Genomic DNA, 27,116 nt, shown 5'->3' on the forward strand with positions numbered 1-27,116 from the left:
CGATCTGGGGTATTTTGTCTTTATAAAACAGTTATGTTATCTCGATTTTTATTAGTACAATTCATACTTAGCGTTTCTGCTTTCATTTATATCTTACATTTATGTGTTGTGTTTAACACACTAATCAGCATTATTGTAGTCTGAAAAAGTTCGTATAGTTTGTCAATTTCACGCCTGTGCATAGTATGTTGGTAGCACTTCGTCACCTTGCCTGTTACGCTGTGTAGTAGACTATAAAGCTGTGCGGATCAGCATAACGAAAAGGCGAGGGGTCTCGCTCGTTTTGTCCACGACTGTATGATAACATACTGAAATTCTCTTCACACACTGCTAGGACCGCAAGCATTGTGAACGAAAAATTTGGCAGCTATCTTACTGATAACTAACATATCATCATAATGCGGTGTAGAAGAGAACAGCGTGGACAATGGCGCCCATCAACTGCGTCGGGGTTATTGTTCGCTCTCGTTACATTAATATATGCTAGCTTTTCTACTCCCACGATGCTTTATTCATGAGCACTGAAATTTAAAAGTCATAAGGTTTTTATGGCATTGTGAAATCCTCCGATTTTCAGGCGCTGAAAAAGGCGGAATGTCACGTAAGCCAACGGTTCTCATGAAATCAGTGGTAAAGCGGTGTTTGGCTGGGAAGCCATGGTTGGCTGCGTGGCGGCCTCGTGGAATAACCGTGTCAATCCACGCGTGTGTCGAGCGTTTGTACCACAACAGCGAACAGCGTAGTCAGATGCAAATTTGAAACACTCAGGTGATACCCTTCGTATGCGTCATTTTCCGCTTTTACGGCAGCCACTGTATAATTCCAGTAAATTTTTAATGAAAGAGGACTGAACCAGGATTAAATTTCCATATCGTACCCAATATTCGTACGAAATGTGTTTCTAACATTCAGCAAAAGATACTACTGTACAAAAAATACAGTTTAACAAACGATAAGGAAACATTGGAGTTTCATAGTATTTCGTTGTTAGTGCTCTATATATATATATAAAGAATCAGGTTGACAATGCAGGCTGACGCAAAGCGTTTTCTCAGGAATACTATTATTTAGCAACCACATATTTGAGGACCTAAAGATAGGTTAGACCAACTGGATAGATCGATTACGTGAAGAAGGCGAGAAAACGAAGAGTGAAACAGAATTGAACTCAAGTCTTTTTTTTTTTTACGAAGGAACACAGTAGAGTGATAGTTCAGGGCCATAGGGCCATGCTTTACTGTCAACAATAAAATTAAAGATATTATTGCACATACTAAATGTATTCTCGCAATTTTCAGCATTGTCCTCGAAACTGATGGCGGCCCTCTGATTATGAGTCGAGTAGAAAGCTTGAACCAGAGACTTCGAAAGTTTTGTGAGAAGCTAGGCTGACTTGCAGGACTTAAACCTTGGCGTAGAGAGATCAGTAGCACTTCATTCCCCCTCCCCGCTCTCCTTTTCTACGTGGGTCATGTCTACAGGATACGTCTAAGGCTGCTCCGCAGGTGGCTGCGTGTGAAGTGCACACAAGGTTTCTTGATATTACCTGACCCTCCATCCATTTTAGCTGCAGGAGACCTAGAAGTATTAACACGACACCCAAGGAATGGATCCTCACAGATGAATCTATCAAATGATCAATTGCCGAAACATTCGCAAGAGTATCCCAAAATCTGAAGCAATCCAACAACGCAGTGGAGCTCGTGTAATACTAGGTACAGAAATTTTCAGTAGTGAAATTCAGAGTAACCCACTTTTACTTTGACGTTAAGAGTGCTGCGATGTATGCCATACCTGCAACACACGTAGCAATCATTTCTGTCATTCGTTTCTGTCAGTAGCAATAGGTTTCCTGGAGAAAATCTTAAGGTGAAAGAGGGACAAACCTTATATTGCCTATCATCTAAGAAAGTAGGTACCACCTAACGTAGATAGTATGTTTCAAATATACGAGGATTGTCCTGAAAGTAAGTTCCGATCGGCCGCTAAATAAAAACAACAGTGAAAATCAGAAATATTTTATTTGCAAGAGTTATCTACGCTTTCCAGATACTTCTCTACATAGTCGCCGCTCCGACTTAGACATTTGTCGGAGCGTTATACCAAATTTAAAACACCATTGTCACAGAAGGCAGCCGCCTGTGCATTCCGATAATTCTCTACGCTAGTCTATAGCGCGTAGCCTGCGCCCAACTGTTGTCTTCGTATCCAGCGTTTCATGTGAAGAGAGGTGAGGGCTGTGTTATGGGTGATCGAACACTTCCCATCGAAAAGGCTGCAGGAGCGTCTTCACTGTCCCTGCAGACTGCAGCTGAGAATTGCCATGAAGAAGGAAGTGCGTGGCAGTTGTGCTACATGGGCTGCATTCATTAAGGCGAAGCCTCTCAGTTGGCCCTCCTACTTGTCGGGAGACATTGTTGTTCTAGGCACATTTACTCGCTCACAGTGCGCTCACAACTGAAAAGAGCGTCTTGATGCGACCGACGGTCGCCCTAGAGACACTACCCAACACATCTGTGCAAAGCTTCATCGGGTATTCACTGTGGTGTCCATTTCGCGACCAATCGGTACTTACTTTCTGGACAACCCTCGTAATATGGGCTCCAATGAAAAAAAAATTTAAATGTTGTCTGAGCTCAATTTTTAGCAGCTTCACTAATGGAAATCTACCTATTTATTATTTCCTCCAATGCTAGGCATAGCTGTTCATCTGTCCAATTGCAATATTGTCATCCTCCAACCTTATTCGTGTATGTACAACGCACACCTCTAAATAGCAAAGGAAAAATGTACAAAAAGTACTGCCTAATAACCAGAAGGGATGATCTCGGGTGCCACTGCATTTCGTAGCAGGACCCTTTACACTGGGGTCCTTGGCACCCACACAGCATAGAGGTACGCGGACGGTATTCTACGCCCCGTTTTATTGCTCTTTGTGGCAAGCCATACTGGGCTTACATTTCAGTAAAATAATGCGCGACCACACACGAGTAGAGTTTTTTATGCTCGTCTTTGTGCTTGTCGAACCCTGCTTTGGCCAGTAAGACCGCCGGATCCCTCCCTAATCGAGAAGGTTTGGAGCATTATGGGCAGACCCTCCAACCAGCTCGGAATTTTGACGATCGAACGCGCCAGTAGGAAAGTATTTTGCACAATATCCCTCAGAAGGACGTCCAGCAACTAGCAGTCAGTCCCACACCGAATAACTGATTGCTTAAGTGCCGTAGGTGGATCGACGCGTTATTGACTTGTTCAATTCGTGAGCTATTTTTGTTGAATAAATCATCCAGTTTTCCTGAAATAGTGATCACTTGTTTGAACATGTGCATCACATCTACCGAGTTCCGGCCCATTTGGATAGTTCGCTCGTGGTGCGTATTTTTCTGTACTAGGCCTAATTTATCTAATTCAACCTAAGGTAACATCTAATATTGGGTTCTAGCAAACTTACTCGCTGATTTCTGGAGCTAGAGTCTTCTGCGTTCGTATCGAATTCTTTATGGAGGGGGGGAGGGGAGGGTCTCCGACCAGTCGCCTAAACCCACTAAGCAGCGTGTGATGAGCTAAGCCAGCCACAGGGGCTGAAAAAGTGTGGTCGATTGTTTGCCTCAGTTTTTCCAGAACAGAGCAAAAGTTCCAGAGCCGCGCGGGGTACCCGTGCGGTCTGAAGTGCCTCGGAGGTTCGAGTCCTCCCTTGGGCATGGGTGTGTTTGTTGTCCTTAGTGTTAGTTAGGTTAAGTAGTGCGCAAGGCTAGGGACCGATGATCTGAGTAGTTTGGTCCCATAGAACTTAACACAAATTAATTAATTAAAAGTTCCAGAATGTACCACAACGAACTACACGTGATCCCAAAGGAACAATCAAATACCTGGCGGGAAGGTACGCTTCTGCTGTAAAAGCTTGCACACCGAGCCAGCTATAAAGGAAACCCAAATATTTTCCCTCGGTTAGAAAACTCGTTATGTTCTCATTTAATGCAGGTGAATACACTGGGGCTTGGAATATGAAAGGGATTGAGGCTGCAGATCTCAATAACTGAATAAGGAAACAAAATAAAATAAAATGCCCAACAGAATTTCTTCATTATGTATTGGCATGTGACAGAAAAATGCTTACTTAACAGGGATGTTTAATGAGCTCATAATAAATTCTGTACGCCCTGGGTGCCACCCACACACCTTAGCTGAGAACGTTACAAATGTAACTGTCTGAAACATCGACACACATTCTCCCTGACGGCAGGCAAACACCGCCTCAGGTATGTCGAAGGTGTTGCTTAATCCTCAAGCGCTAGATCATCCATGAGGCTTAGTGTGTATCGACGTTTCAGTCAAGTACATTAGTGTTCAACTAAGACACGTAAGCAGTACACATGGTGTTCCAAAGCTGAGAGGGGGGGGGGGGGGGGGGGGGAAGGAGGAAGGGGGGAAATTGAACCTTTGCCATTTTATTCATCCACATCCTAAGCTGGTGGTAGATTGTGTTCCAAAAATGAACAGCATACAGACAGAAGTGATGACACTTTCTTCAGGACCTGACCATCATATTGCAGGACAATGCCCAAGCACGTACAGTGCAAGCTGTTACTGATTTGTTTGACTGATTGGGCTGCTAATTGCTACACCACCTACTTCACTCCCCTGACGTAAGCCCTCGTAAGTTCAACTCGATTTCTAAACTGAAGGAAACACTTCAGGCATTCGCTTCAGAACTGCTACAAATTCGTCGGTCAATAGACCGCGCCGCTCGAACTGTCAACACAAGTGGCAGTGCTGAGAGTATCCTACGATTTTCGTATCGCTCGCAATGGGTTATACACAATGCTGGTGACTAATCTGAAGGTCAGTAAAACTCTTAAACACGTGTCTGTTTTGTACGAGCTGTAAATAAATAGTAGACACTATTAAAGCTCCAGCCCTCGTGTATAGGGAAGTACCGTTCGGAAAAACTACATAAATATTCATTCACATCTTGAGAAGAAGCTAAGTGGTAGAAATAGGTCACCTGCTTTGAATATACTGAAATGTAAAACTATGCACTCACGAAACGAAAATATTCATATGACTACAGTAGAAATGAGTCAAAACTGGAACAGTTAATTCGTACGTGGGTTCTATAACTTGAAGGGGTGATAAATGCAGTGATTATCCAGGCTCAGTCGTAGGTAAGCAGGTGGCAGACCTCGGTTCGCTGGAAGGATAGTGAAAAATGCGATGAATCTACAATGGAGACTGCCTACCAATCAGGTCAGAATACTGTTTCAGTATACGACGCCCGCATCAGATAGGACTAACAGTGGATATTGAACTTATACAGAACGTGTAGCATGAATAATCTCAAGTTTGTCTGATTTACAGGTGACCACCACAGAAATAGTGGAAACCCTGAGATGCAGAGAGCCTACAAAGGAAAAACTCTAGCCCTACCAAAAATATTGCTAGCGAATGTGGGATCCATACCAGATAGCACTGGCAGGGATACAAAACTATTATAAAGCAAGAATACCATAAATAGAATACCACGAATGCTAACATGTGTATTTGACCCTTTGAAGAGCGTTACGGAGATGCTGGAAAACATGAAGAAAAACGCAAATTATCCCCGAAAGCCTACTTACACAATCTCAGGAACCGATATTAAGAGGCGACTCTAGCGGCACTCCTCAACTCTCCACGTATGGCTCCTGTGCGGATCGACAACACAGGATTAAACTCATCATAGCGTGCAGAGAGGTATTTATCAACTCGACCACGCTCGACCAGCTGAGAAGGCCATCCATTTCGGCGATGGCCCCGTGCTCGACGAACTGGGCTTGGACAGCCCTGCTGCCTCGTCGTGCGTGCTCGTCGAACTGAATTCGGGCCTCCTGGCTGCGCTGCGCCGCGTGCTCCACGACCTGCGTTCGGGCGCCAGTTGGCCACATTTGGCGGGCTCTACGAAATATGTCAAGTACATCAAATTAAGTTTCGACGTCTGTATTAGCCGCGTGGGTCGCCCTACTACGCTGAAGGTCTTCGCTTGTGTTCTGTTTGGTGAAACAATTATTTAGTTAGTCAGTTCACGCACAAGTGTAAAAATGTCTTAGTGTGCGTCTTCTCAGTCTTCGTGTGTTTACGACATTAACACATTAGTAAACAGGAGTGATAATGTGTGGCCCGGCGACGGCTTTTCGAGTGGTAGTGAAGACAGAGTTGGCGATAACTATAAGGACAGTGACACAGAAATGTTAAGTGGTGAGGGGACATCAAAGAAGTAAAAATTTGTTTTGGAGGTCCTCCGAATCCATTTAATATTTCCTCTTTTTTTATGAAAACTTGGTAGTAAAGGTGACTATCGAGACAAACAAACAGGCTGAACAGATCATAAATTCGCATGCTCAAAAATTGATACAACAAACGCGTGTGCACAAGTGGAGAATTGTGTTCTTTATTCGTAATGTTATTCCTCCAACAGACTGTTAAAAACCAGACTGAGAAATGTGTAATCCGACGAAAGAAGTCACTGGAACACCAATTTTACTACATTATTTCAGATATCAAACTTACTGTTCTCTTCAGGTTCGTTCATTTTAATTACAACAGTGTTTATTCAAGAGACTATAGTATTCTAGCTAAATTATGTAAAATAAAACCTGTCATTGATGGTCTACAGAAAAAATTTGAAAAGGCTCGTACTCCTGAGCAAGGGATATATTGTGTTTCCCAACAGATTTTACAGAAGTCCACAGCTGTTCAGTTTTCTCGTTTCTAAAAGCATCGGCTGCATTACAACTGCTATGATTAAGAAGTCCGTCTCCTTAGCGTAGCGGTAGCGTTACTGCCTACCACGCAGGTGGCCCGGGTTCGATAGGGACTGGTTGTTGTGTGTCTTTCGTCGTCATTGACTCCCTAGTCGCTGAAGTGGCGTCAACTGAAGAGGACTTGCAATACGGCGGCCGAACTCCCCCGAATGGTGCCTCACGGCCAACAATGCCATACGATCATTTCATTTTTTTTATTTTTTGCTATGATTAAGAAGTCATGCTACCCGTGCTCCAACCACGATTGGAACGGGAAGGAACCCAAACATCTAGTAGCATCCTACGTATCATCTGCTCTCACTTCACACTACTTTAAAGAAGATGTCTACGAATGTAGAGCGTGCTATTTAAGTCTACAAAATAAGTCTGATTTTATTCATATTCGGTTTTCTTTTCTCCGTTTGATATGCTTAGTTTAGATACTAGTTTTGAGGGAATTGTGGAATTTGAATTACAGTAGAACATAATGCTGGGCATTGTGAATCCCTATACGATAGATTTTGAATTTAGGGATCCACCGGGATTACAAAGAGGAGTGCTTAGACTCCGTTTTCGTCCCGTCTATCCGATATTTCTTTGTATTTTATTCCTTAAACGGCGCATTTTAGAATCAGCTACACATGCATGCAATGCGTACACCGCACTTCTTACATCCACTCGCGAAACCTGAAACGGTTGCAGTGCAGCTAAGTATTTTAGCACACAGGTGACACCGAAATGCCGACGTAGGTGACACCGAAATGCCGACATATCATCATATAAGAGTTTCAGTAAGAGGTTTATCTGCAGCCGACCGGGGTGGCGCAGCGGTTCTAGGCGCTACAGTCTGGAACCACGCGACCGCTACTGTCACAGATTTGAATCCTGCCTCGGGCATCGATGTGTGTGATGTCCTTGGGTTAGTTAGGTTTAACTAGTTCTAAGTCTAGGGGACTGATGACCTCAGAAGTTGTCCCATAGAGCTCAGAGCCATTTGAACCATTTGTTTATCTGCTAACACTAGGCTCTTGCACTGTCCATGTTGCATTCACGTTCTCGCAGTCCGATCTTCTACATTTGCTGTTTAAATAAGACCTCCGACCAAACAAAGTCGAAAGATATGACAATACATCCCTATAAGCACCAGCCAGTAGTATAAATGTCACATTAATGGCAAGAATGTAGGACTGCAAAGTATATAGTATAAATGTCACATTAATGGCAAGAATGTAGGACTGCAAAGTATAGTGAGACTGTATCGTCCACACCTAGATTATGAATAGAATATATGTAGGTAGCATGAATCACAGGTATGTAAAGTTATATGTGGCTGTATGGTCCACATCTCTAAGTTTAATATATTGTGAACGGTATATGTAGGTAGAATGTTGTACCTATCGATTTTGATTAATGGGATCGGACAGCATATCTACCACTATATCGTCCAACCCTGCTGGCTTAAAATGTTATGGATGACATATGTAGATACCAACTCATGTTAGTTGGCAGAAGAGGAGAGCGCGATGTAGGAATGCTTCTACTGAGAGAATACCATGTTGCGCGCATTGTACTGCCCTTGTCAAAATCGTACCAAAATAGTCGCGGGATGATAATGTGATGTTGATGCTTATACTTTAGTCTAACACATTAACGTCGGTGATGGGAATTGAGTTTCTCACTGTGGGGCAGCACGCGTTTTCGTATTTTGCTTCATCAGGCCATGCTACTTCTTCTGTTCCCCACCACCCCCAAGCAGTTTTACAGTAAATCAATTACAAAGCATGTGATGCCTGATTTGTTTACGAAGCTCTCTCGTTGAAGGCTCACACGAAACTGTTTCCAGTGCTGTTCGTTGCTCCTGGCTGATAGATGTCACGTTATTGTACTTCTGGCAGCATAGGCTGTAGACTTTAGCGTGAGCCACGCTGGTGTGAACGTGTTAATACGAGCATTACACGTGTTTTTTTCGTTTTCGCACATTTATTTAGTAGTGACACCAGTGGTTCCGTGGTGTTGCCGCTACTGTTGGAAGCAGAAATTCGTCAAAGAAAGAAATGTTCCTTTGCATAAATGGCCTAAGTACCATGGAGGACTAACTGTAGTTATCATGCTTTCAGCATTGATTAATATCAGTATGCAGCTTAGCAAATAGTTAATATCGTAGGGTTAATTTACATGACTTTAAGGTCATACATTAACGAGGAAGGTGTAACGTAAGTGCTAGAGTGTGGGTATGTTCTACCTGTCAGTCTTCTGAATGTAAATTATACATTATTAGAATAAATCTCAGGTGCATATCAAATTTGTATACGAGGGCTGTCCAGAAAGTAAGTTCCGTTCGGTCGTGAAATGGACACCACAGTGAAAACACAATGAAGCTTTGCACAAATGTGTTGCGTAGTGTCTCTAGTATGACCGTCGATCGCATCACGACGCTCTTTTCAGTTGTGAGCGAGTAAAAGTGCCTAGAACGATGATGTCTCCCGGCAAGTAGGAGGGCCAACTGAGAGGCTTCGCCTTAATGAATGCAGCCCACGTAACACAACTGTCACGCACTTCCTTCTTCATGGCAATTCTCAGCCGCACTCTGCAGGGGCAGTGAAGACGCTCCTGCAGCCTTTTCGATGGGAAGTGTTCGATAACCCACAACACAGCCTTAATTGGCTCATGCTGAATATCATCCCTGTTCACATGAAACGCTTGATACGAAGACAACACTTAGGGCAGAGACTACGTGCTATAGACCAGCGTAGAGAATTATTGGAAAGTACAGACGACTGCCTTCTATGAGGATGGTGTTGAAAATTTTGTATAACGTTCCGACAAATGTCTAAGTCGGAGCGGCGACTATGTAGAGAAGTATCTGGAAAGTGTAGCTAACTCTTGCAAACAAAATCTTCCTGATTTTCGCTGTGGTTTCCATTTAGCGACCGATCGGAACTTACTTTCTAGACAAACCTCGTATGATAGTCTGAGCCATTATCTGCTAACTATACAGGTATCCAAACCGTTGTGCTTATTTTAAGGTAGTCACAATATCAAACTGTCTATGGCGTGTGGGATAAGTATGTGCGACTACATCTACATGGACTTTCTGAAAATCACGCTTAAATGCCTGGCGGAGGGTTCAGCGAACTACCTTCACAATAATGCTCTGTTATTCCAATCTCGAGCAGTGTGCTAAAAACCCAAAACCTCTGCAATTTCTGATTTCACTTATTTTATTATGATGATCGTTTCTCCCTACGCAGGTGGGTGTCAATGAAATTATTTTGCATTCGAAGGGGAGAGTTGGTGATGAAATTACGTGAGAAGATTTTGGCGCAACGAAAAACATCTTTGTTTTAATGATGTCCATCCCAAATCCTGTGTGATGTCTGTGACACTCTCTCCCTAGTTCGGGATAAAACAATACGTGCTGCTCTTCTTTGAACTTTCTCTATGTACTCTGTTAATCCTACCTGGCAGGGATCCCAGACGGCGCAGCAGTACTTCGAAACAGGACGGACCAATAGTAGTGTAGGAAGTCTCCTTAGTAGTTCTGTTACATTTTCTAAGTGTTCTGCCAATAAAACGCAATCTATGGTTTAGCTTCCCCACAACATTTTCTATGTGTCTTTCCAATTTAAGTTGTTCGTAATTGTAATTCTTAGGTATTTAGTTGAATTTACGGCCATTGGATCTGACAGATTTGTCGTGCAACTGAAGTTTAACTGATTGCTTTTAGCACTCACATGCTAAGATTGTCTCCTAAATCATTTATATAGATAAGGAACATCTGAGGGCCTACAACACTACCTTGGGGAATCACTTCTGTTTTAATCGATGATTTTCCGTCAGTTAATACGAATTGTGACCTCTCTAACAGGAACTTACGAAATCAGCCACAAAACTGAGACGATATTCCAAATGCACGCAATTTCGCTACAAGCTGCTTGAGTGGTACAGACTTCTGGGAATCTAAAAATGCGAAATCAATTTGAAAGGTCTTCTTAATAGCACTCATCCCTTCGAGTGAGTAAAGAGATAGTCGTGTTTCACAAGACGATGTTTTCTAAATCCGTGTTGACTATACGTGAATGGACTATTCTCTTCGAAATAATTTATACTATTCGAACACAGTATATGTGCCAAAATCCTGCATATCGACGTTAATGATATGGGACTGTAATTTAGTGGATTACTCCTACTTTCTTTGTTGGAAATCGGTGTGACGTGTGCAAATTTCCAGTCTTTGAGTACGAATCTTTTGTCGAGCGAGCGGTTGTATATTTTTCGTAGTGTGGTGGTCACCGTGGTGTGGTGGTTATGATTCTAGACTGTTACATGGAGAGTCGTGAGTTCAAAGCTCACTTGAACTGTAAAATTTTAATTTCTATTTCTGTAACTGCATATATACTTCAGGCGTTCTGGTCAGAGGCAGTTCGCTCCGCGCTCTTGTATGTGCAATTGCTGAATAAATCTTCGTTAAGTGAAGTTAGTGTTCGTTATTCACCTGATTACAACTTCTTCTACGTGAAATTATTCTGGTGGAGACGCTGGGTATTGGAACTTGTGATAGCGCACACTATCGATGACACAGTGGCTCCCATCAGGCCCCGACAGAGCCGCCGTTTACTTGGCGAGAAACCTGACTTCGAGCCATATTCAACAGACTGTAATCTATTGGAGACAGGAGAAGAAGAGGATGTTACGATGACAGCAATTTGTGCCACCACATGAGACATCCTTCCGGGTTCTCTGGTGACGATGGCCAAGATCCAAACAAGTGGCTGAAGATATATGAGATGACACTGTGTGACGTATTTTTCTACTTGGAGTGCACTGCCAATCAATGGTATGAGAACAACGAGGAGAAGTTCACAAGCTGGGAAGTACACCAGACAAGTATTTTGGCGACACACAACGACAGAAGTGCTAGGCTGAAGATAGATTAAAGTGAAGGATACAGCGTCCCGGAGAAACTACAGCATCCTACATTCAAGACGGCTTGGATCCTAGAATAAGGAGGAAGATAAAGTTGCACGTCTCATGAAGGGTGTTGCTGAGGACATGTATCAAGCTCTACTCCTGAAGGAGGTTTCGACAGCAGCCAACTTCATAAAATGGTGCCAGTATATCGAGACAATGCATCAAAAAATGGTTCAAATGGCTCTGAGCACTATGCGGCTTAACTTCTGAGGTCATCAGTCGCCTAGAACTTAGAACTAATTAAACCTAACTAACCTAAGGACATCACACACATCCATGCCCGAGGCAGGATTCGAACCTGCGACCGTAGCGGTCACGCGGTTCCAGACTGAAGCGCCTTTAACCGCACGGCCACACCGGCCGGCCAGACAATGCATCAAAAAAGAATTACACACAAGAAGTTTTAACGGCTTACAAACGTCATATCGATGCCTATGATGGAGGAAGGAACTGATTTCACAACTGCTCATCATCAGATAGTGAGAGAGGAAGTTCAGAAGGCACTTGGATTGCATGGCGAGCAAAAAACCGAGACGCTTCAAGAGGTCATAAGAGAGGAAGAGGAAAAGACATCGAACCCAACCTCTCGTCCTTCACTTCCCTTTAAAACGGTGAAAAAGTCGAGACCCAGGTAGAGTTACGTTCCTACAATACCGCATGAAGAACCTGTTTGGGCGCCAAGGAAGACTGACGTCTGTAGGACCAACCAGTATGTTTCATCTGCGGACGACCGGGACATGTGGTGCGCTGTTGTCGAGAAAGGCGGCGGATATTTGATGGCGCCCGCACCAGAAGACTAGCCGCTGGAGAGGACGCTCCCCAACACGCCGATCAAGGTCTCCATCGCTGTTTTGCTCCAGACGATCACCTAGCCGCCGCAACCTGGAAAACTAAAGGGTGCGACCTTCCTTGCAGGTGAGGCCAACGAACAGAAAAATCCTCCTCCGTCGATCACTACAAAAATGATAGGGAACTACGTCGATATCCTCATGGATGGCCGACCGGCTCAAGCTCTTGGGAACTCTGGAGCATCATATTCAGTCATTTCAGAGAAGTACCGTCACTAGTTATAGAAAACCGTATTCGTCGACAGCAAAACATCTCTGCTGAAGGTGGCTAATGGTAAATATGTAAAACCTACAGGAAGATATGTCATTCGCGTGGTATAAGTGGCCATACACAGCCCTTAGAATTCATCGTCTTACAAGAATGTAGTCGTGACGTCATTCTCGGATGGGACTTTTTGAAAGCCTCTCAGGCAATTATAGATTGTAGTCGCTCGAAGATAATGCTAGACGAGATGAGATACTGTGGACAGGGAGATGCGCATCCGAGTGTGTGGAGACTATGTGTGCTGGAGGAAGTGATCATTCCTGCAGTCAGCGCTACAAAGGTAACTGTCATGTGTCATGCCATGCATCAACCCATGGATCTTGTAGTGGAATATAAGAGAAGCATACCACTGAAGAATAAATTGGTCATCCCAGCCTCTGTCGTCTCGTTTAAGAACGGATTTGGTGAATTGTGGATAGTTAACTGTCGCCGAGAACCGCAGATCCTTCCAAGACGGATGTGCATAGCAAACGCTGAGCCGTTAACTGCCGAGTAGCTGAGCGTCATAGAAACCTCCCATGCCGAGTCTGTGGGCGAAATTGGCGCTACCACTACGAGACAAGATCTTATAGCTCGACTATCACCAGATCTCACTAAGGAACAACAGAATAAGCTACTTCCCGTTCTTCAAGACTTCTCTGAATGCTTCAATCCACAGGTAAAGAGCAAATGAGACAAATCATCGGTGAAGCACCGGATTAGCAAAAAAATGGTTCAAATGGCTCTGAGCACTATGGGACTTAACATCCGTGGTCATCAGTCCCCTAGAACTTAGAACTACTTAAACCTAACTAACCTAAGGACATCACACACATCCATGCCCGAGGCAGGATTCGAACCTGCGACCGTAGCAGCCGCGCGGTTCCGGACTGCGCGCCTAGAACCGCTAGACCTCCGCGGCCGGCCCGGATTAGCACTGGAGACCATCAACCAATAAGCCAGAGAGCATACCGTGTGCCAGCAATGGGACGCCGAATAATTCGCGACAAGATAGAGAAAGTGATGAAGAATGATATCATTCAGCCTTTGCAGAGCCCATGGTTGTCACCAGTGGTTCTCGTCATGAAGAAGGATGGCAGCTGGCGCTTTTGTGTTGATTACAGGAAGCTTAATAAGATAACTAAAACGAACGTTTACACCCTTCCACGTATTGACGATACAGTAGATTGTCTGAAGGGGCTAAGTTTTTCTCAACCATAGACATGTACTCGGGATACTGGGAAATCGAAGTAGATGAGGCGAATCGTGAGAAAAATGCATTCATCACCCCTGAGGGCCGGTATGAGTTTAAGGTAATGCCGTTTGGTTTGTGTAATGCACCGGCCTGTATAAGTTTAAGGCAATGCCGTTTGGTTTGTGTAATGCACCAGCAATTTTTGAGCGGATGATGGATAATCTTCTAAGGCACCTGAAGTGGACGATGTGTGTTTGTTATTTAGATGACATTATAATGTTCTCATAGACATTTGATGAGCATATAAAAAGACTGAGTGCCGTTCTTAAGTGTCTCCAACAAGGTGGACTGAAACTTAATCCAAGAAAGTGTCTCTTTGGAGCAAAAGAAATCAAAATACTTGGTTACCTTGTGTCAAACGGAGGTGAGGTCAGACCCAGAAAAGGTGAGATCTATAACGGAATTTCCTATTCCTAAAAGTATCAGAGATGTGAGAAACTTCTTCGGGTTATGTTCTTATTACCGTTGTTTTATCAAAGACTTTTGTATCAAAGCCAGGCCACTTCAACAGTTGTTAAAAGCTGATGCTAAATTTATCTGGGGTGGCGCTCAACAAGATTATTTCGATGTGCTGCGAAAAGCTCTGATGAATGACTCTGTATTTGTTCTGTATGTTGAGAGAGCACCTACACAACTACACACAGATACAAGTGGGTATGGGATCGGTCCTGTTCTGGTGCAAATTTCGAATGAAATGAATGCTTCTAGGACACTTGCAAAAGCCGAGAGCAACTACTCAACTACAGAAAGAGAATGTCTTGTTGTGATCTGGGCCATGTGCAGATTTCGACAGTATCTCTATGGAAGGCCATTCACATTTGTTACAGACCATCATTCACTTTGTTGGTTGACAAAATGGTTCAAATGGCTCTGAGCACTATGGGACTTAACTCGTGAGGTCATCAGTCCCCTAGAACTTAGAACTACTTAAACCTAACTAGCATAACGACATCACACACATCTATGCCCGAGGCAGGATTCGAACCTGCGACTGTAGCGGTCGCGCGGTTCCAGACTGTAGCGCCTAGAACCGCTCGGCCACTGCGGCCGGCGGTTCACAGGTCTTAAGGATCTAGCAGGACGACTCACCAGGTGGGCACTGCGTCTTCAAGAGTATGACGTTACCATAGTGTACAAAAGGGGAAGAAAACACCAAGATGCCGTCTGTCTCTCAAAAAATCCTGTGCCAGACCATCAACACTTTGATGAAGAAAGTGACTGTCTCGCTGCACTCCAGGTTCTCTCTGCTCAGCAGAAGAAGGCCACCAATATATTTCAAATTATGCTTGCCTTAAATCGATCAGAGGATGAGAAAGGACAATTTAAGGTAGTTAACGGATTAGTTTGAAAGAAAGGCTTTGATCCGTTTGGAAAGAGATAGCTACCAGTGATTCCTAAACACATGAGCTTAGATGTTCTACAGAAAGTCCATGACACATCTGAGGCCTGGCATTTAGGATTTATTAAGACATACGTTAGGATGCGCAAGAGATTTTTCTGACCGGGTTTATTTAGGAGCGTCCGTCACTATGTGTCGCACTGTGGAGAGTGCCAGAGGAGAAAGGCAGTTCCTCAGAAACCACCTGGCCGACTCATACCAATTCCACCAGCCGAAACGCCTTTTCAGAGTGTTGGGATTGACCTCCTCGGACGATTTCCAAAGTCTGCTAGTGGCAATAGATGGATTATTGCTTCCACTGATTATCTGGCACGCTATTCCATTACAGAAGCCGTAAAAGCAGCCGAAGCATTCGAGGTAGCCAAATTCATCGTTGAAGACATTATATTAAAACGGTGCCCCAAGATTGTTAATTACGGATCTTGGGAAAGTTTTTCAATCGAATCTTGTGACAGGGATAAACCGTCGGTGCAACATTACTCATCACATGACGACTGCCTACCATCTGTAAACTAACGGGCTTATTAATAAGACCTTGGCCAACATGCTATAAAAGTTCGTCAGTGTTGAGCAGAGCAAATGGGTGAGGTGCTACCTTCCGTGACATTTGCCTACAACACCGTCAAACAAGACACCACCACCATTTTTCCTGGAGCATGGGTGTGAGGCGACTACGACGATGGAAACTTTGTTTTCGTTACATCCCGATGATGTGGACGACGACTACATCAGCCAGGTGTTAGCCAGAGCTGAGGAAGCTCGGCAGTTAGTTCGACTCCGTACGCTGCAGGCTCAAGAAAACGATCGCCGGAGGTATGACGCGAGCCACCGCCCTATTGTCTACCAGCCTGGTTACCTCGTCTGGATCCTCACTCCTGTTCGGAAGGCTGGTCTCTCTGAGAAGCTCCTCAGGGGCTACTTTGGACCTTATAAGGTTGTCTGATGTTACTTATGAAGTTGAAGATTTCGACCCGACCAAGACGACGAAAGATCAGAAATACGGTGCACGTCTTTCCAATGAAGCCCTATAAGGATCCTGCAACCCAGGGTAAATTCGAAGCTCCAGCGACAGACAACAAGCGGAAAGGTGACGAAGAGTGTAGCGGCAAAGAAAGTTATAAGATCACCGCCAGGGCGAACATCAGTCATCGGGAGTTGGAGTATGCAATGCTGATGACTCGTTCCCGGACTAGGAGGACGTAAAAGCGAGACGCTGTGCTCTTAAGGAGGGAGCAATGTCGCAGAAGAAGCTGAGTAGCTCAGTCATCGTGGCGTGGTGGTTACGATACTAGAGTGTTGCGTGGTGGGTCATAAGTTCAAAATTCGCTTGCACTGTAAAATTTTAATTTCTATATTCGGTGCGAGTATAGTCTAGAAGTATCCACAATGTCAAGAATCATTGTTCTGGAATGTTCTGTTAAGAGGCACCCACATGCCTTGCTCATACTGTGACATCAAGCAGTCAGGCCTGCAAGATGAGTGGTCTGTCAAGCGAGTGGATTTATTCTTCTTTATCGAGTACTCACAATTAAGCTACAAATTATTCTCCTGTTTGAATATTACGCAACGGAAACGGATAACGCACATGTGACTATTAGTAATTTACACTGATTGTTCACTACGCATTGGCAATACAACATTTTCTTTCTTACCCAACGGCTTTGATCAACACGTGGCCATCGCACTGAATATGAATGGCGCATACATTATAAATTCTGGATATCATGACTACACACTATTCGAAGAATAAGGCCACCAACCTTTTTTCTTTTCATTATCTTTTTTATTCCGATAAATTCTATAATGATTCAAAGATAACCTAAACACACCATTACATTTTATACAACAATTACACATGAGGAACTCCGCCCAGTGTGCATGGCTTTACATTGGTGATTCTCTGTCTTATGGTCTCGTAATTATCTAACGCTACAGTGCACTTCTGGATAGGATGGTGGATCTTTTGCTATATTTCACACTTCGACTCTCACACCCATCATCTCGAAACTTTCCTCCAGACTGGGCAGTACAAAAAGGAACATGCATAACCCACTGCCTCTGAACCTATCTTGCTACTCTCCCATGCAAACCACACATAATTAAATTACGTGAAATACATCACACTGGCAACATAGAATACAATCACAAAGAATAGTCAAAACGTTAGAATCACTTCACTTTCAGCTTCCCCACTTCAATTAGTATTCATCCCAGTTTCACACGACACTGCCCCACTTCGTAACTTTTCTTTCCTACTACGAACTCTGGAGGATATATGCACGTCTTCCTGTGCAATGCAAGCCAAGTGGCGTTGCTGGATAGACGGCTGACTCACCTTGCTTCTCTCTCAGAGTATTAGAGTTTGAATCAAACGTCACACGGAAACATAACACGAAAAGTAATACTAAGATCATATTCGTCGCACACGCGAGTCCTCAACTAATACCTTGGACGAGTACTTCTCTTTATCCTTTGTCTCATACATAGATTGAGACTCACACATGGAAGTGCTCGTCTCTAATTTCAAGTCCTGCACACGCCATTTCTTAAATATTTCCAACTTATAGTACACACGCAAGTAATTCAGCTTAACTTTAACACTCGGAAGTATTTCAACTTAGTACTAGCACTCGCAAGTATTTCAACTTATTGCTACACGTGGTTTCATTGTGACCGTTGGTCACTTCCGAAGATTACTACGATCCCCTTAATATTACCTGCCTGTCATTTAATTCTTCCCCCATAAGTTCCTGAAATAATGAAATAATTATTCCAAACTACTCTTAAGTATTTCACATGCATACTAATCTCTCCACTCTTTTGTCTTTACAGAGCACACCTAAGACAGGTCTTACCAACACAAGATCCAGCGCCAGAGTGCTGAAACATGGCCGTTCTTCAGGTCATCTCGCACCTCCGCCGAGGTGGGGGAGCACCATGCTACCGTATTGGTCAGCCACGTTTCAGGCGCTCAAAGCTCAGGTAAATTTCATCTTTTTGGTTCCGCCAAAGGTGACCAAAGGACCGTCTCAAAGATGATCATATATTGCACACTCACTATCTGTGGTTAGCAGACGACCTAGCCTACATTCATTCATTTCACAGATCTCACCTAATAGGATGTAGGGATTTATTTTGTGGGAGTGCACATGTGATCAATTAAATAAATAAATTGTCCTTCTTTCCTACACTGGTATCCGGCTTCGGTGTATTAAGTGAAATTGAGTTATTATTACAAAAAAATATGTTGTTCTGACAAGAATAACGAAGAATGTTGTACCTATTTTTAATGTCGGGCGGTACTGTACCCTTTCACTGTAACTGTATATAGTGTATGTGTTCTGGACGGAGGCAGTTCGCTCCGCGCTCTTGTATGTGCAAGTGCTGAATAAACCTTCGTTAAGTGAAGTTAGTGTTCGTCATTCATCTAATTACGCCTTCTTCTACATGACATTATTGTTAAGTATAGAGCTATTGCAACAGCATACTCTGAAAGGAACTCAATTGGTATATAGTCTGGACCCGAAGACATCCTATTATTAAGTGATTTAAGTTGCTTCTCTGCTCTGAGGATGTCTACTTCTAAGTAACTCATGTTGGCAGCTGTTCTTGATTCGAATTCTGGAATATTTAGTTCGTCTTCTTTGGTGAAGGAATTTCGGATGGCGGTGTTTAGTAACTCTGCTTTGTCAGCACTGTCTTCAATAGTATTTTCATTGCTATCGCTCAGAGAAAGCACCGGTTGTGTCTTGCCGCTAGCATACTTTACATACGACCAGAATCTCTTTGGATTTTCTACCACGTTTCGAGACAAAGTTTCGTTGTAGGAACTGTTATAAGCATCTCGCATTGAAGTCCGTGCTATATTTTGAGTTTCTGTAAAAGATTTCCAACTTTGGAAATTTTGCGTTCGTTTACATTTGGCCCGCTTTTTTCGTTGTTTCTGAAAGATTGTTCTGATCCGTTTTGAGTACCAAGAGCAATCAGCTCCGTCGTTTGTTAATTTATTTGGTATAAATCTTTTAATTAGTGTCGAAATTGTTTCTTTGAATTCAGGTCACATTGTTAATTTGGAAGGAGTGAAGATTTTCTCTCAGGAAGGCATCAAGTGAATTTTTATCTGCTTTTTTGAATAGGTGTATTTTTCGCTAATTTTTGTAGCATTTGGGTGTTGCAATATTCAAGCTCGCTACGACAACCATAATATTTTACTTTCTCTAAGGATGAGGAAGAATAAATTCTTAAGAACGTACAGAAACCTAAAATGGAAGCATTTCATGACTAAAAGTATATGTAAGTGCAGTAACTCTACAATTTAATATATATAACTGCAACTTTAGTGTTTTACGGATCGCTTTCACTGTGACGCTCTAGGAAGCCATTTCGTAATGTTGCCGCAGAACATTTTATAGTAAATCGACCTGCAGCAACACGAAGAAGTGAAGAATAAAACCTGAAAGAAAATATAGCAACATGCGTCCTGTGACAAGTGTAATGCACTAGCATTTATCTGTTAAAATCTTTAAGCTAAGCCCATTCCAGATTCTGACTGCAAATTATTAAGATGTCTGTGAAAAGAATTGTAGAAAATCCACTAAGTTTTGAACGGTATCTGCCAGTACCAGCGACGTAATTGTGTTGACAGCTGCAGGGCTCTTACAGGCGAACCTTATTGTGCACCATAGTCACGTTACTATTGCAACCGATAGACGTTGGCCACAAAAACTCCTTTCTGCGAACCTTATCCTTTTCAGTTGAAATAAATGGAAACTGTAGAAAAGATGATTTTGTCTTCTTGTAAAGAGAGCCATGTTATTTATTTATTTATTTTTATTACTTTTTGACAAATATACTTAACGATGATGAGTATAAAAACGCATTGGCATATGTTACAACACTTTTTCAATCTCTTTACTTTCATGTTATTAAAATGACGCTAAAAGGGAGCATATACGACAAAGCAACGAAGAAGGCCTATCCCGCGAGTTCCATTGAAGATTATACGACTGTCTCCTCATTAGTTGCTGGACGATAGCCCGAAATGAGTTGTCCAAGATTATCGAACAAGGTCTTGAATGAACTTACATTTCCTATGAGATAATAAATGTAAATATCAAAATAGTGTGTTCCATCAAGCAATAAAGATATACAATAAACCGCCAAACAGATAGGAAATTACTAGAACAAACTTGTTTTAAAACGCAGGTAAAAAGTACCTGTCAAATAGTGTAGTGTTATTTAAACATCACAGACTACGGATTCGGTAAGAAATGTAACACAAGAAAGTAATAAAAACAATAAAAAAATTGGTCAGGTGCGAGTACAAACTTAATTATGCCAGCCTGAATGCAGAGCTACTAATTGTTTTAATTTCAATTTTGACGTCGGATAAAAATGACAAAAGAAATATTTTTGTGAGAAATAATTATGAATTAATATGTTTACTATTTTTTTCCATTACGTGTACTGTAAAACATTGCTTCTTGCCAAATTTCATGATTCTAGGTCAAAGGCGAATTACCTTATATGTTTTGATGAGTGAGTTCGCGAGTATCGAAATATGTGGCATAAATGGCCGTTCTTTTGGTTGCATTGAATTATAAGCTCATCTTTATTACACAGCAACGGACTATAGACCTTAGTATGTGTCGTACGTTTCAACTCAATACGTTTACCCACTCCTGAGAAAAAGGATTTTTAACTGTCGGACAGGCAGACAGACAGACGGACGGATAACAAAGTGATCATATAAGGGCTCCCTTTCTACCGATTGAAGTATGGAACCCTAATTAGTAATTTCACACGACGCTTTCGCACTTTAATGCTTCTTTTTGTTCTTTCCTGGAAAAACATAGTCCCAATGCTTTGCAAGGGATAATACAAACTTCTTGTCCCCTTTCTCAGCGCAACATCTCAATCATTAGTAACGGATGCTGACTTAGTTTTTCAGGCAGGCAGTTGAGAGGTTGCGGTGCACTTGGTCTTGAAGTTCGTCGCTAGAGTGTGCTGCGTCCCATTATGAAATACTTTGTCTACAGTATTCCATTATCAAATAATGTATGTAAAGTGTGTGCTGGGATCATTGTTGAGAAATAACAATCAATGTATCACTAGCTTTTCCTTTATTTCATAAGTACAACGCAAAACAGTATTGTACACTAGCAATTAACCGAATGAAGTTGGTCTCTCTTCAATAACGACCTCGTATCCAGGTGGACTGAAGCTGGAATCACCATTCAGTTATAATGATTTAGGGTGAATGCCGCATGTGTGATTAAAAAAGTCAAGACTGTTCCCATACATAATGATAATCAAGCACTCACACCTCAAAGCTATGCAAAATATACAGTTCGGGGCCCAGAAAAGCAATTTGGAAATGCGACCTGACTCGTAAAGTTAAATAGAAATAGTCACACACGCATATACTTTCATAAATTCAGCGCGACGGAAAGTAATTAGGGCCTGCATAGGTTATTCTTTAAAACAGTACTGATTCATAAGAACAGTAAATTAAACAAAACATGTGTTTGCGCCGGCCGCGGTGGTCTTGCGGTTCTAGGCGCGCAGTCCGGAACTGCGCGGCTGCTACGGCCGCAGGCTCGAATCCTGCCTCGGGCATGGATGTGTGTGATGTCCTTAGGTTAGTTAGGTTTAAGTAGTTCTAAGTTCTAGGGGACTGATGACCACAGCTGTTAAGTCCCATAGTGCTCAGAGCCATTTGAACCATGTGTTTGCTTCCCGCATAAAGCATCCAGCTGTGCAGTGAGAACGTTTCATTTTGGTAACCATTGCTTGAAAATATAGGGACCCGCTAAACAATATGAGTCGAAAAGTAATTCATTAATGTCACTTTCGAGCAGCATAAAGACTATGTCCGAAATCTGTATGCGCGATATACAAGGAGAGGCAGCTAAGACAGGGCACCCCAAATATGTCCAGAAACAATAAATGTGCCGAGGTGCAGTTTTCACCAAGTTATAGCGGACAACATGGCAAATTTCCTGCAGAAGCAAGTCATTTTTATTGCTATTTTGTCTAAAACTGACTTAGTGAGGCCGTGGCTATGTACAATTAATGTAGGTTAATTCTTACAAAGAAGAAGAAAGCAACTAGCCACTATTAATACTGCTATTTATTTAAGTAAATAGCGCCGTAACCGGTTTCGAACTGACAAGTTCATCATCAGACGGCTGTTCACATGATTTGCAAGATACACTTTACATAATCGTCAGTTTTCGGTTTTGATTCTTCCACTGTGGCGAAATATTCTTGGTGTTGGTGCCCTATGGTAGAAAGTTTATGTTTGTGTGGAAGCTCATATTTATGTTTGTGTTTTTGAAAAGATTACTTATTATATGGGATATACTCCCTAGAAAAGGAAGTGAGACACATTTTCTGCTGCTTTCTACAGACTTTTGTGTTGACTGCATAGGTATCTGGTGTGTCGCTTTGTTTTTTGCTGTTTCTGGATTTTTTGTGATAATTTATCAATCATGTGAGGGTTATATCCATTGTTTAGAGCTATGGCTTTGATTATATTGGTTTCTTTACGTTGTTCAACTGGTTCCAGTGGAATTTTATGTAGGCGACTAAGCATGGACCTGAAGTATACCATCTTATGTTGGTTTGGGTGGCAAGAGCCCATAAAATAAGTAATCTTTTCAAAAACACAAACATAAATATAAGCTTCTACACAAACCATAAACTTCAGCAGCTAACCGTTCATAACATAAAGAATGACAACCCCCCATAGAAAAGATCAGGTATATATAAACTGAGATGCCCAAATTGCCCCTCCTTCTATATTAGATAGACTGGGAGAAACTTTGAGATTCGCTTCAAAGAACATTTAGATGCCATACTTTTGAACAATCCTTCAAAATCTGCATTTGAAATGCACAAAACTATCAGTAACCATGGAGTAAAAAGCATTGAAGACCACGTCCAAATATTGCATCACGCTGAAAAAGGTAGCCTCATTAATCTGCTTGAAGAGATAGAAATATATGCACATAAAAGCAAATCGCCACATCATGTTCTCGGTGAACAGACAGACCTAGCCAATGCAACCTTTCTACAAAATTTCACTTACCTATTATCGAGTTTAAAACATAAATAAACACTACTCCTCTTAACAACAACATGTCATCAATAACCCAAATTATTACATCATAATAGAGCTGCCTGCTCAGTCACACATTACTGCAACTGTAAAATTGATTTCAAAATAAAAGTGATGTGCCATACTACATTAATATAATAACTACTGTCACATTATTCATGTATCTCATGTATAAGTTGTTGCCTGTTTATGGCATTGTATTTACAGAATACTATATAAGTAACATTCACACAACTGGCCACCGCATTTTCCCAATTTATTTTTAATTAATGCTCACTGAATATGGTATGCTCACAATGTAACGTTTATTCTTTGTAATATAAATACTTGTAATGCTACCTTGATTCTTTGGGAAAAAAATTCACTGTCAAATGAAGACAATGTATATATTATAATACAAGAACTTATTTGGCTTTGCTTTACATCAAAATACAGCTACCTGATTAGCCACACTTTATTGCAGCTATACTTGATTCAAAATTTCAGTGCGGCATATGACGTTAATATAATTGTTACTGACATATTGTCCATTTTATCTCATCTCTATGTTGCTCCCTGTATATAGCACAGTATTTACATAATAACAAAAAAAATGGTTCAAATGGCTCTGAGCACTATGGGACTTAACATCGATGGTCATCAGCCCCCTAGAACTTAGAACTACTTAAACCTAACTAACCTAGGGACAGCACACAACATCCAGTCATCACGAGGCAGAGAAAATCCCTGACCCCGCTGGGAATCGAACCCGGGAACCCGGGCGCGGGAACATAATAACATATAAGTAGCATTCACACAAGCTGGTTACTACATCTCTCATCTTCATCTGTAATAATATATGCTCATAATGAAGGTTTATCTTTGTGTTTTAATTTTAATTATGTTATGTCTATTCTTTAAAAACAGCGATACTGTGAAATCAAAGCAATTTGTATATTGTAATATCTCTGAGAGAGAACATCTCTGAAACTGTTGTATTTGTAAATCTGCAATCTTTGTGTCAACTTCACATGTGGCAAATACTTTGTGTGTGTGTGTGAGTGGTGCCTTGCACAATATGGTGATGTACAAATTACATAAGTGCTGCATATATTTTGAAATACTTGAAAAATACAATCCTGCAACAAAGTCGTGCGGTATTTTCAATGTAAGTACCATAACCACTTAACCTCACATATTTGTTTACTCGGTATTTCATTGCTTTGGAGTTAGTTATGTTCACATAGGGCAGTTTCTAACACTGTTTTCTACCGTAGGGCACCAATACACCAAGAATATTTCGCCACAGTGGAAGAATAAAAATCAAAAACTGACGATTAGGAAAAATGTATCTTGCAAATCATGTAAACAGCCATCTGATGATGAACTTGTCAGTTCGCAACCGGTTACGGAGCTATTTACTTAAATAAATAGCAGTATTAATAGTAGCTGGTTGCTGTCTTCTTCCTTGTAATAATCTACCTACATTAATTTTTATTGGTTATAGACACCGAATGAAGACACCGACTTTTTTCTTTCCAATGAAAATATGCACTTTTTTCTGTCGCATTTGAAAAATGCTTCTAAGAGAACTTCAATGACATAACATTAAGATAATACCGCCGCAAACGACAGTCACGTCGTCAGGAGAAGAGATTCCAGACAGGTCTGCATTATTATACCAAATGTAAGCAAGCACGTAACTCAGGTATAGCTCTTACGTTTGCTTACGTGCTTGAAGCCCATCAGTCAGTGTTCTGCTGTTATGCAGCCAGATAACTTGTTGTAAAGCTATCGAGATCTTTACAATATAAACGACAGTTGAAAATTTTATATTGTTTGTTGTAAGCTTGTACCATGGGGAAAAAGGAGAAGATGTTGTTTGGTGGCTGGTATCCTCTTTCTATAACACAAATGCACGCATGTATTAACAGTGTTCTTTATTAACCTAAACAGGAAGCTACTTAACTTAAGATAGTCCACTTGCTGTGGTACAAGCTCGCCCTAACAGTCTACGTTAGGCCTACTACTGGTGAAGTAAAAGTCCGCTTTGTACACTACTTTGGTCGCGGGATACTGATTGACTCTGAGCTAGAGGCTGAGGATCTAAATACTAGCGGTGGAGAGGGCGTTGGCGGCGCGTTGCTTGGGAGTCTCTGTTTGGCGTCTCTTCTGATAGGCGCGTTGCTTGCGCCTACTATCGATCTGCTCGCAACCACTTGTCCAACAGGTGTGCTGGCACCAACTTAGCTGAAATGTCGCACTGTTGTCGTCTAGTGAGGCTGCAAACGACAACTGAGAGCGAAGCAGGACACTGGACGTAGAGATGAGCCTTAAACCGTACCTGTACAGGACAGTGTACTCGCGACTGTACTGTACCATCTGGCTTGCGAGACAACGGAAACATCCTCCGGAAAACTGCTGCCAGGGCACAAGTCCAGGCCAGAGGGCGTGTCTTGGGGCGATGGCGACGACGGCGACAGCGACGACGGTAACGGGTCCAGATCAATGGGGTCGGAGAGCGGGAACGGCAGGTGCGAAAGCGCATCCGTTCCTCCTTGGGTGCACTGGTGGCACCAGCGGGCGTCTGCGAAGGCCATGCTATCCCGTGAGGACGTGAATCTGGGGCAGGAAAAACAGCAGGATCATGTGGCAAATGACATGCGCGTATTTGTTTCTGGTGGCGGCGCTGCAAACCATCTGGACCTGCAATCAAATACATAGAAGAGCCAATGCGTTCCTGGATCACATCTCTTTCCCAGCGCCCGCGCTTGGAATAAACCCTGAAAAGAACAAGGTCGCGCGATGCAAAGCGATGCCTGTGGACCATTGGCGGTTCTGAATGCTATGGTGAATGTAGCAAGCGTAGCAGCGTCCGATGGCGGTGGCCATGGAGAAGTTCCGCTGGTGATGGTTCGTCTCGTGGGTGGGAGCGATAGGAGTCAAGAAAGAGTTTCAGCACCTGTTCCCATGTGTGGCTGGTGCAAAGCTTTGCTATCTGTTGTTTGAAAGTGCGTACGAAGCGTTCAGATTCTCTGTTGGACTGGTGGTGAAACGGAATACTTGTTAGATGACGAATGCTGTTTCATTCACAAAACTGTTCACAATTATGTGAAGTGAACTGTGGTCCATTTTCCGGCACGAGTGTTTCTGGCAAACCTACTATGCAAAATATTGAGGACAACGCTTGAATTGTGCTATGTGACACGGTAGAGTTCATAGGCACCGCAAGTGGGAACTTGCTAAAAGAGTCTACCGCTGTGAGCCAACGAGAGTTCCAAAACGGCCCTGCAAAGCCATTGTGCACTCGTTGCCATGGCGATTGTGTCTTAGGTCAAGCTGAGAATGTCTGTGGCGGCGCGGACTGGTTCTCTGCTCATGCACGTCGCTGTGCTGTCATCTGTTCAATGTGGCCGTCCATGCCCTGCCAAGTACAGTGCTCGCGCGAACTGTTTAGTGTGAACAATTTCTCAGTGTCCTTAATGGAGCAATCGCAACACATCCTTTGCAACACTCTGG

The sequence above is a fragment of the Schistocerca serialis genome, chromosome 9 (assembly GCF_023864345.2).
Source record: "Schistocerca serialis cubense isolate TAMUIC-IGC-003099 chromosome 9, iqSchSeri2.2, whole genome shotgun sequence".
Classification (NCBI taxonomy): domain Eukaryota; kingdom Metazoa; phylum Arthropoda; class Insecta; order Orthoptera; family Acrididae; genus Schistocerca; species Schistocerca serialis.